General features: G+C 34.7%; 1 pseudogene; it reads right to left on the bottom strand.

The window, feature by feature from the left end:
- Positions 1-11,470: 11,470 nt before the first annotated feature.
- On the bottom strand, positions 11,471-12,612 carry LOC112811089 (proteasome subunit alpha type-1 pseudogene; annotated as a pseudogene).
- Positions 12,613-12,846: the final 234 nt, after the last annotated feature.

Below are 12,846 nucleotides of genomic sequence, written 5' to 3'. Positions count from 1 at the left end.
TTATTTACTGGAGGTAGTTCTTCATCTAACCAACTATTTGGTTAGATCTCATTCTCTTACATTACAGATAAACACCTATAAGAAATAAGCTTCATTACCATCACTAATTTGGAGAAATGGCCTACTTCGTCTGCCTCTCTGGTTCACAAAATCTCAGCTGTACTTACCAGCTGTTTCCAACCATTCCAGAAAATAATGATCATAACAATGGTGAACATTCATTGAACACTTCCAATGTACCACAGTTCTCACGGCTTTACATAAACATACACTTTTTAAATTTTGATGACAGCTCTATGACAGACTATTATCAGCTCCATTTTGCAACACCAAAAAAACAAAGAAACAAATAATTTTATGAAAATATGTCAGAGAACCTGAATAGACATTTCTCCAAAGAAGACATACAGATGGCTAACAGACACATAAGAGATGTTCAATCATCTCACTAATCATCAGAGAAATGCAAATCAAAACCATAATATCACCTCACACAAGTCAGAAAAGTAGTATCAAAAAGATAAAAATAACAACTGTTGGCAAAGTTGTGAGAAAAGGAAAATCTTGTGCACTGTTGGTGGGAATTTAAATTGGTCCAGCCACTCAGAAAAACAGTATGGAGTTTCTTCACAAAAGTAAGAATAGAAATACCATATGATCCAGGATTTCTACTTCTGGGTATATACCCAAAGAAAACAAAAACACTAATTCAAAAAGATGTATGCACCCATATGTTTATGGAAGCCAAGTTATGAAAGCAACCCAAGTGTCCATCAATAGATGAGTAGATAAAGAAGATGTGGTACACACACACACACACACACACACACACACACACACACACACAATGGACTATTACTCAGCCATAAAAAATAATAAAATCTTGCCATTTGCAACAACATGGATGGACTTAGAGGGTATTATGCTAAGTGAAATAAGTCAGACAAAGAAAGACAAGTACTGTATGATTTCACTTATATGTGGAATCTAAAAAACAAAGCAAGCAACCAACATAAAAAAAAAACAGGAAACAGAAACAGACTCATAAATATATAGGACAAACTGGTGATTGCCAGAGGGGAGGTGAGTGGGAAAATAGGCAAAATAATGAAGGGGATTAAGAGATAAAAATTTCCAGTTACAAAATAAATAAGCCACAGAGATAAAAAGTATAGCATAGGGAATATAGTCAATAATATTTTAATAATTTTGTATGGTGACAGATGGTCACTATACTTATTGTGACAAGCATTTTACAATGTGTAGAATGGTCAAATCACTATGTTGTACACCTGAAACTAATATAATATTACATGTCAACTATACTTCAATTAAAAATTTAAAAACAAATAAATGTAAAGAAATGGTGGGAAAAAAATGTTAATTGACACCAAGGCAGGTAGATCCAGGCCCTTAGCTTCCAAATTCTATTGTGCTAATCTATTACATCTCTATCCAACAATATCAGATATTGGAGGCAAGTAACCTAGTTCTTTATAAATAATTCAAAATGATTTATTTAAATGTATAATTCACCCTCAAGTAAAATTATATGAAATTTATTCCACAGGTAGCATGACTAGATACATGAAAGTACAAATGCTATATAGTAGAAAGGATCCTGTCTTTAAAGTTCCAAAGTCCTTTTCTTAAAGATAGTTTCTAGCCCTAGGTACAGCCTGTGTCCACCTTATTCATTGTCCTTTCTGCTCACCTGGCCCTTCCACTCACATTATGGAAACCGGTGATGGCCGTAGTCTCTGTATGTTGCATTTACTTATCCAGCAATTCATTCCAAAACTTTTTGCTTTATGATTCTGTCTTGCTGCCTTTCTCATTCCATCTCCATATTTGCACATCTTATATTTACTTCTGATTCTCCTCCTTACTTTGCTAACCTTTGTAGTCCTTTTCCTCTGGCCTATACACCCACCATCACCTATCATCAACTCTCCATGTTTGTGGATCTGAACAATCTCTTTGTTTGAGGAAGAGACTTCATTAGCCTTACTCTTAGAAAATTAATGAAATCACATCCACTCCAGGTTCCTTGCTACAGAATGTATCCTTGCACTAGGTCAAAGTAGGTAGAGTGTGTTGTGATAATAGCATGTGCATGCTTCTATAATTTCTCTCTGAAAATGGTGTTTGTCTTTCACCAGACTGCAAAATCTCTTGAGTAGAGGAGCCATGTCTTCTTCAGATCACCCCTACTTTGCACAATGTGCGGAACATTGTTGGCGAGAGAGGAAAGGCTGTTTGAGCTGAAATAAAAATTTACCTCTGTTCTGCAGGGTGGGTGAGGGAGAGGATGTGTTGAGGGAGAGAAGAACCCAGGAATAAAGCCCAAGAATAGACCAACTATTTTCAAATGCAGGACTGGGAGTTCAAGAGGAGTAGGGATGGAGGAAGTTCATTACCAGAATTAAGGAATAGTTAGAAACTGTTAAGGACAGAACATAAGCGCAGAACAAAATAATGTTTAGTGATGCAGCTCAACGAAAGGATTAAGGAAGCCATAAAACTGCTCAAAGACCTTTTGATGCTGACAACAATGTGTAATTAATCAGTTATTTCCTACACACCTGGTATGGTCATAGCATTATTCTATCCACAGAAAATTATAGATGTGTTCAGAAAAAAAAATGTCCTCTAGAAGATTAAAATTAAATCCATGGGAAATGAAATCAGCGTATAACAAACCACTAGAAAATCATAAAAAGCAGTATCCAATTAACTACTAAACTATATAGTATGGATTAACTGCTTCATTCATTTATTCATTCAATAATATCACAGGACCTTGTATGTATTTTCTTGTGTGAGGTACTTACTTAGAGAGACAGTGAACTCAGTGTGATGGTGTAAAGCTTTTCTATTTTGTTAGTGTTAATAGTTGAGTCTATTAAAGAGGAATTATAACACTTCTGCCCAGAAAGAGCCAGACACAAGGTCCAGATAGATTTTGTTGGATATACACTTGCAGAGTACATCTCAGTTGCTATGAGCATCTCAAAAGTTAGGAACTGCAACCTATTGGGACTTTTTGCTCTTTACATCAAGGTGTTCCTAAGTAATATTTTTTTATCATGAGTATTTGTAATCCACCACAAACTGACAATTCAGCCTTATAGCAATATCTTAAATCAGTCAACTGTTTTAGAAATCCTTGAATTCAAACTGCTGTATACAGGATGTTTGCTATCAGGGTAATTTGAAATCTAGGGCATCAGTCTCAATTCCAGAGATTTACTCAGTTTATATCTGAACTGATTTTTCGCTGATGTTTCATTTGGGAAAACTACATATGAATTGTTGTGCTGTGATGAATCTAAATGTATGATCTAATCCAGCTCCAGGGCTGTGTTAAGTCACTGCTCAGAAGGACACTGCAAGTGCGTGGAATGCCAATATGATGAAACACTGGTTGCAGGAAATAAATTCTAAAGGCTCTACATTTCTAAATCAGAAGGAGCCACTTTTACTGTTCTGAATGTTCCTCCAGATGACAATCTATGGGATTCCAGAAATGAAATGACAAACCACTCCGCTTTGGAATTCTATATGTTGAATTATGATTTACAGAATGGCCCATCTCTTTTAAGAGAAGTAAATCTAACCTTGTAGTTTATTACCACATACCTTCCCCCCACAGTAATGTAATTGTTGTTTGGAGGAAATCAAGGAGCAAAGGAATGAATTAAACAGGGTCAGCCATTTAGCTTCCCAGGGGCCTTTTCACCAAAAATAGGTAAGTTGTTTTGAAGTCCATTCTCCCAACCCCTGTCCCTGTCCAGGAATAGATTTGATTGGCATCTTCCCAATTATCTTCTCTTAACACCTGTCCAAGAGGTCAGAAACAAGAAATTTCCTGAGTCCCATGAGCAGAGCATTTAAAGCCAATAGTGTCTGCAGGTGAAGCTCAACTCTTCATTAAAGTTTGTTTGATAAAATAATTATAGTAACATAATTATCAAGATTTCATAATTCCTGCCGTAGCAATTTCTAAAATGGCTCAACTCAGAATGTGAAACAAAGAGCAAAGCATAGTTGATGTAAATAAAATAAAATGATTCACCAAGAGTTTGAGCCTTACGAATGGCACTAAGATGGCATGCAAAGCATATTTCTTTATCACACAGTTCCAAGCCCTCTATTGAGACAGTGACAGCAAAAGGAACTTACATTCCAAATTTATGTGTAGGTGGAACACAAATTTCCTTTTTTCCTATTATTTTTGTTATTTTTAAATTTAGATGTAACTTCTATGCAATGAATACATGGATTCAAAGTGTATAGATCATAAGTTTCAGTTTTTACATTTTGACAATTTTTATGGCTATATAACATGCAAACCAAGATAGAGAACATTTCAAGTTTTATCATTCTTTTTTGATTTAATCCTCCCCCTGAGCAATCATGTGTGATTATACATGTGTGAATATATATATGTGTGTGTGTATATATATATATATTTTAATATATATCCTGGATATAAGTCCTTTGTCAAATAGTTATTGCAATTATTTTCTCCCTGTTTGTGGCTTACTTATTTATTTTTTAAATGGTGCCTTTCAAAATTAATGTTTAATTTTGATAATGTCCAAATTTTTGGACTTCAGCTTTTCTTTTCTGTTTCATGCTTCTTATGTCTTATTTAAGAAATCTTTACCTACCACAGGTCATGAAGACTGTTCCTGTGTTCTCCTCTAGAAGTTTTATAGTGTCTATATTTACCTTTATGATTCACTCCAAGTTAATTTTGTGTATCATGTGAGGTAAGGGTTAAGGTTCATTTTTTTCCATTATAACAACCGAGTTGTTCAAGAACTATTTCTTGAAAAGATTCTCCTTTGCCCGTTGAATTCTCTTGGTGCTGCTGTAGAAAAAAAAAAAAATCACTTGATAATGTATGTGTGGGTATACTCTGGACTCTTTACTTAGTTCTATTTTTTGTTGGCCCTTACCACAATACTACACTATCTTGATTATCTTCAGTTTATCCTAAGTATTGAAATCATCTAGTATGATGTTTCCAACTTTGTTGTTCTTTTTCAAGTACGTTTTGTCTATCCTAGGTCTTTTGTATTTCTACATAAATTTCGGAATCAGTTTGTGCATTTCTATAAATAGCCTGTGGATTTTTGACTAGGATTACACTCAACATATGGACCAATTTGGGGAGAATGAGCATTTAAAAAAAAAACAGTGAGTTTTCCAATCCACAATGGGCATATCTCTCCATTTATTTAAATCTTTTACATTTTCCTTGGCAACATTTTGTAGTATACTATGTAGAGTTTTTGCACATCACTGATTACATTTATTTCTTGGCATTTGATATATTTTTATGCCAATAAAAATTTCAAATATCATTGCCAATACTTAATTTCTAGCTTATATTCTGTGTATTCTGTATATCATGTGATATTGTTAAATATACTTACTAGTTTTGGTATATTTTTGTAAATTCCTTATGATTTTCTATGTAAACAATTATTCCCTCTATAAATGAAGACAATTTTAATTTTTAAAAAATTTTAATTGATTTTTAATTTTTAAATTTTTACTTATGTATTTATTTATTTAATTTGCCTTATTCAACTAGTTTGGACTTTCAGCAAAATAATAACAGTAGCATCCCATAAATGTAGTTTTTAATTTTTATAACTAAAGCCAGAACAATTTTGATAACTAAAGCTCAAACTTTTTGAGTAATTCATAAGGCTACCAACAATATACAGTAGTGCCTGTTCCCTTAAATACTCACTAGCACTAGATGTTCTAGATGATGTTACCATTACTTAAAACTTTTATCAGTCTGATGGATAAGGAATGGTACCTATCATGCTTTAAACTTGCATGAATATGGGATAAAATAAAGATTTAAAAAACATGATTTTACTAATATAACATAAATATAGAAAATGTAATAGCTTTCTCTTTATTACAAGTACCGAGATATGGAAAATGGAATTATTAGTCTTTTAATTGTTTAGAAATGCATTTACTGAAAAGACATAGAGCCAATATGAAGAAACTTATTAAATATAAACAAATATAAAATAATATTATTAAGTGGAATACAATCTCATCATGAATCTTAATATTTTCTGTTTTGTTTGGGGAACTAGATGAAAGTATTTTAAAGTGTAGATGATGGAATGAAGCTCTGAGAATAATAAAAACAATAAAAATGAGGAATATTGAAGAGGCGCTTGCTTTCCAGCTATTAAAAATTACTATGAAGTTGCAATCAAGCACTGGGATAGGCAGATAGGTTAGAAGAACAAAAAATATAAGCCAGAATTATGTGAAATGATCAAAGTTGGCAATTTTAGTTCATTGGGATTTTCAAAAAATGAATATCGTGTTGTCATAGATGGTTATTTATCTGGAAGAAAACGGCTAATTCACCTTTCATTTTACACAAAAATACATTTGATGCAATTGGTAGTATAAATACTAAAAATAGCATGAGAATGTGTAGGAAGATTTTATATGACTTTCTATAAGAGACAGCCTCAGGCAAGATGGGAAATTCATAAACTGTAAAGGAAATGAATATACTATCTATAATATATTTAAATTTAATAAATATTTAATGCCAAAGGATACATAATACAAATTTCATTCTAATTGCAAATATATTTATATATAACAGATACCAGATACCATTAAAAATAAGGCTAGGAAGAATATTGACAACACATATGATTGAAAATTAGTTATTGCAGCAAACATAAAAAGATGTTCTATAAAAAGATAATGGGGAAAAACATTGAATTGAAAAATGTGCAAAAGGCTTAAATGGGCAATTCACCGAAACAAATTCAAAAGGTATACGTGTGTGTGTGCATGTGTGTGTGGTTCTTTTATTTAAGGAAAGTCACTATTCCCCTTGTAAAAGTGATGACTAATTACAAAGAATATAGGCAATTAAGAAAAGCACTTTTGGGACAAGAGAATCCCAAATTCCACCATCAGAAATAATATATATTAATCCTCGTTCAACAAATTCCAGATACTATTCTCTGCATCTCCACAGATAGAATGGTTTGATAGATGGATAAAATACTTTTATATAAAAATGGTTCACGATATGTAAGTACTTAAGTCGAAATATTGAATTCTTCTTCGCTTGAATTTAACTGAAGAAAAAGACACTGAAATAAAATTGAAACCATTGTTGGACTTTAGAAACCACTCCTTCACTAAACAAAATATTTCCTTCAAGGTCATAAGTTTGGGAATATTTTTTTCAAAACTAGTAAAAGGATGTTGTCAGTTTTTTTTTAAACTACATTTCCATTATAAAGAATATTTTTACTCACCACTATAAAAAAATGAAGAAAATAACAATCTCATATTTTTTACATATCCTCCCTCTCTCAAACTTATTTATTTTTATTTACACTGCCAAAATTCAAATTACTTAAATTCTATTCTATATCCTGTGATTGTCTGGATTGGTTCTATTTTTTAAATCTGTACCCACAATCAATTCTTTAATCATGGCTCTTTATTTCTAAGTTCTTTGTTTTAATCTTTGCTAGATTTCAAGTGCTGTTTTCAAGAAGAGTTCAAGGGTGCTACATTTCTTTTACTCTTCCATTAAGAATGGTTGTCTATTTTTTAAATGCATATGGATATTTCATTTTTCTTTAGAACTTTGAGATATTTCCTTGAACTTTTGAGGTATTGTTCTATTATTTTCTGGGCATTAAATGTTGCTGAACACAAGGCTCATGTTAGTTAGCCCGAACTTCTCCCATCTTTCCAAGGTTTCTCGTAGCTGGATGAGTACATTTTTTTTTCTTTTTTGATGACACTAAATAATGTTATGAGAACATAGCTCAACATTATCTTTTCATATTTTCCTGAAACTTAGTGTCTTCTCTCAATTTGCTGAATCAGTTCTTTCTTCATTTAATGAAAAATTACTCTTTAAAATTTTGGAGGCTATTTCTTTTTCCTGTTCCATTTGTGAGAGTCTCTTCTTCAGAGACACTATTGTTAGCTCATCTTTCTCTCTTCATGGATTTTCTCTATTGGCTTTAAAATATTTCCCTCCTCTCTTTCCCTTCTTCTCTCTGTATTCACTCTATTTCTAATTTCTCCTCTGTGTCATTATTTTCAGTTTTATCTCCATTTTTTTTCCTTGCTCTTTCTCTTTTATTTATTATTTCCATATCAGTGTTTGCTTTTTCCAATTCCAATCCCCCTAAATAATCTCATTTTGTTTTAACTGGATCCATATCCATAGTAACATGTGAAGAATTTCCTTCTATTTCTTTGGATATTTTCTTCTAGGCTAGGTTTTTTTGTTCTTTTCATGCTGTTTTCCTTCTTTTCTGTCATTTTTCCCCTCAAGTATTTTGCATATTTGATGTGCCTTCTCATGGTGTGCCTTTGCAGTTGGGCTGTTTTTCCAGAGTACTTAACTTTGAGAGCACAGTGTTTGGGGAGAGTGGTATGGGTGTCAAGCGCAACTGAGATGACATAAGCTCTAACTGTGAACATCGTGGGCCAGCATGCACATGAGAAACCTTGGGTTTAACCCTTGAACCCCCTTTTCTGACCCCTCTCCTGCCATTCCATTCCCTCTAGCTCACACTGGCAGCAGGCATGTTTCTACCTTAGGACCTTTGCCTTTGATAGTTCCTCTGCCAGAAACACTCTTTCCCACTTGTAGATATCACTTTATTTATGACTACTCAAATTTCCCCGCCTCTGAGAAGTCTTCCAATGTACCCTCTCTCTCCATGCAGCCATCACTTTCTATACCATCAACCTATTTTATTTTCCTCTTAACAGCACATATATGATCAACACTGACATCGTGCTATATTTTATTTGTATTGTTTTCCTCATGCTGATAGAATGCCCCCATTACAGCACAAGGATGTTGCCAATAGCATTCTCTTGTATTCACAATCCTAAACATGGCTCATATAGACTCTCAATAAATTTTTAATAAATTGATAAATGAAGTAAGTGTTAGGCAGGAAGCTAGGCATGAGCAACAGGAAGATGGACCTTAGATGTCCTGAGGGAGAGCCCTAACTGAGGACAGCCCAGGCACCACCACATTCCTTCCACCCAAGTACCAGTCCGTTTGAGGTTGCAACATCCTGACAAAGGAAGATTTAAGTTTGTTGTGCTTATTGCATTTGTGCAGAAAGCAGGAGACGCCTTTCTATTTGACCTATGTCTCTAGAATAGAAATAATGTGGTTTCCTAGCCGGTGCAGGCATTTTGAATACATCTTGGGAAAGGACATGCATAGCTGGCTAATTATCTTATAATCCAGGCCTGTCGCTCAAAAGTTGTGACCCTTTTGAACCACCCAAAAGAAAAAACATTGGCATAAACCTACACCCCAGAGTTTCCTGCACTTTTGTCTCTCTTGAGTGGCCCACCTCTCCCTTGGAGTGTACTCTATTTTTTAATTTTTATTTTTTTTTATATTTTATTTATTTCAACAGAGACAGTGAGAGAGGGAACACAAGCAGGGGAAGTGGGAGAGGGAGAAGCAGGCTTCCTGCTGAGCAGGGAGCCCAACGCAGGGCTTGATCCCACAACCCTGGGATCATGACCTGAGCCGAAGGCAGACGCTTAACGACTGAGCCACCCAGGTGCCCCTGGAGTGTACTTTAATAAATTTTGCTCTGCTTTACTTTCATTTCACTGCCCTGATACTTTACTGTGACAGTAAAAAGAACTGAGGTTTCTTTTTTTTTCCATATCACTCTCTCTCGGTAACCTAAGTAAGTACCCACTGCTGATATTGGGGATAATTAAGAATAGACAATATTTATAAATTATCCTCAATAGAAACTGTCTCCTCTTCTTTCTGTATATTCAATTAAACAGATTGAGGTTTTGTTATTTTTACTTGTCTTTTTATTTTTTGAAGGTCTTCCATAAAGAATATAATGAAAGAATGAGTGATCTGACCTAGAACTCTGAAAACAACCTGGAAATGAAACAAATGGATAATAAAAATAACAGTTGTCAATTTTTGAGCGCTTACTATGATTCATACTCTATATTATTTCTTTATACAAATTAATTTTAATTTCTTATAGCAACACTACAGGTAATTTTTATCCTAATTTGACGAATAAGAAAACTAGGCTTATCAAACATGAGGTTGTACAGATAACAAGTGCTGGAAAAGTGATCAAATTCAGGCATTCTTTATCCTACGACCTGCAATCCCTCTAACATACCAGGTTCGACAAATATAAAAATAGGCGTCTATTAGTAAAGGAAGGAGACAGAATTCTGCGAATTATTTCCCTTGGAAAAATAGAGTGAACTGTTTGCAGATGCTTAGGGAGATGGAATGGATACTTGACTCCCTCTGGTCCTGACCGGTCTTTCAGTGTTTCTATTTGAACAAGTTACTTAGCCTCTATGGACATTACTTTTAAAATAGGTGTATGGCAGGTATGGTATTCCATAAATGTTTGTCAAATGAACTTATCAATGCATATATCAATCCATGAATAAATGGTGTTCACTGCATGTACACTAAGCTTCCTCCTAATGTCAAGTCTAACTCCCACAGATATCCTCGATGCTAATACCACATTGAAATGATTCCTAAATATTTACCCTGTTTCTACATGAAACTAACATGGTTTTTATTTATTTTTAAAAAATATTTATTTATTTATTTATTTATCAAAATGAGAGAAAGAGATAGAAAAAGCACAAGCAGGGGGAGCAGCAGGCAGAGGGAGAAGCAGGCCCCCTGCTGAGCAAGGAGCCCGATGTGGGACCCTGGGATCATGACCTGAGCCAAAAGCAGATGCTTAACTAACCCAGCCCACCCACGCGTCCCGAAATTAACATGGTTTTTAAACTCATTTTTAAAAATCTTTCAGTATAGTTATGCTAACCTGTCATGGCTTCCAAGGTACCCAACAAGTAACCCTAATCTGGTAAAGCTCAAGCCACAACAAATTAGTAAATTAGATGCTATCTAAAAAAATAAAGTTTAGGGAAATATCCAATTTCTGGGCCCTAATGGAAATAGTTGTAAACAACTGAGATATGATGACTTCAGATAACCCAGTCTTTCTTTACATGAAGACTGGTTATCTACACCGGGACAAATGATACAAATATGTTTAAGAGAAATAAGTTAATAGCAGATTTGTTTCAATACATTGAAGCCAATATCAGTCAGACCTGATTTGAGTCATATCTCATCAATAGGAATAATAAAGGAAGTTTCATGATAAAATCAGTGAACAGAGATTTTTCTCCATAAAATAAACTAAAAAGTCCACTGACAATACCCAATCAGTTTGTCACATTAGCTTATAATCATTTGTTATGTTATTCTTTGCTCTAGGAATGAGTGATACAAAATGTCCTTATCATACACAATGATATTCTACACTTAGCAATCCTTCCGTAGCCTCTCATTTTCCCCAAGATCTTTTCCTTTTTTTTTTTTTTTTTAGGCAGGTGAAACAATTTTATTTCACAGTTGTCTTTAAACCCACAAAGACACTATGTTCTTCATATAAAAATATCAGTACAGATACCTATACTTTCCAGAAAATGATTATATAGACCCTTTCTTAAAGAAAAATGCACACCATTATATGGTTTCAGACAAGTTGCTAGGGAAAAACACATCTGGACTGATTCCTACACATAGATTATTGTCATCAGTACATGTTCCTGCATTCTTACAGATTTGATAATAAACACACAGACTGGCTTGTAACTTAATGTTCCATTGGTTCATCAGCCTTTTCTGCAGGTTCATCAGCAGGTTGAGCAGGCTGTGCCTTTCTCTGTGGTCTTTCTTCAAGACCTTCCAGGAATGGAGATACATCATCATCATCATAAATCGTAAACTCCAAGTCTTTACTAACAATTCCAAGGGAAACATTCTTTGTAGTTAGGTCCTGTTCTGCAGGAAGTGTCTCTCGTAAGGCACGCAGACCATGTTTAACCAGTTCATTCAAATTGCACTCCCTAAACCCAGACATATGTCTCTCCAAGTAAGTACGAGCCGATTGAGAATGGGCTCCAATGGACATGGCTCTACAGTCAAAATAGTTGGCAGATGGACAGGTTTGGAAAATGTGAGGGCCCATATCATCATAACCAGCAATAAGCAGCCCAACACCATATGGTCTCTGGCCATATCGTTGTGTTGGTATCTGGGTCTTGCTTCCAATTAGAGATACAAGACGAGACACAGGAAGAGGTCTGTCAAATACAAATCTGGAATCCAAACACTCTTGGCGCATAAAATTACATAAGAGTCTAGCATCAGCAGTAAGTCCCGCAATTGAGATACCAATATGGTTGTCAACATGGAGAATTTTTTTTCTGATGAGCTGCAAGCTCTGACTGTGCTCTCTTCAATGCAACCAACACTGCATGGGTTTTTGATTTCAGACCAACTGTGGCTGAACCTTGCTTGACAGCTTCCATTGCATACTCAATTTGATGAATCCTGCCCTGAGGGCTCCAAACAGTGACATCATTGTCATACTGGTTGCGAAACATGGTTCCGGCGCAGGTCTGCCTGCGGCCTCCTGCAAAAATACGGGCTCAATAGAGTTGCCGAAACTACCACTCGGCCTCCATTTTTTTTTAAACAGGACTTAAAATGCTCTTTGTGACAAGATGTAATTGAAAGTACTCAAGCTGTGAAGCCCAGTAGATATTGGTTTAAATTCCAGTTCATATTTCCCAATTGTGTGCTCTCAGGCAAATTCTGTAGTGTAGAATAGAATCTGAACATACTCCCCTGTTTTAAAGATAGACATACTGATGCCTATTTCACAGAACTGTTTTGAAGATTCGAGA

Source organism: Callorhinus ursinus, unplaced genomic scaffold, assembly GCF_003265705.2.
Source record: "Callorhinus ursinus isolate GAN/ISIS: 27379988/994484 unplaced genomic scaffold, GSC_fseal_2.0 scaffold2, whole genome shotgun sequence".
Lineage (NCBI taxonomy): Eukaryota > Metazoa > Chordata > Mammalia > Carnivora > Otariidae > Callorhinus > Callorhinus ursinus.
Note: the sequence above shows the minus strand (reverse complement) of the source record. Positions and strands in the feature narration are given on the sequence as shown.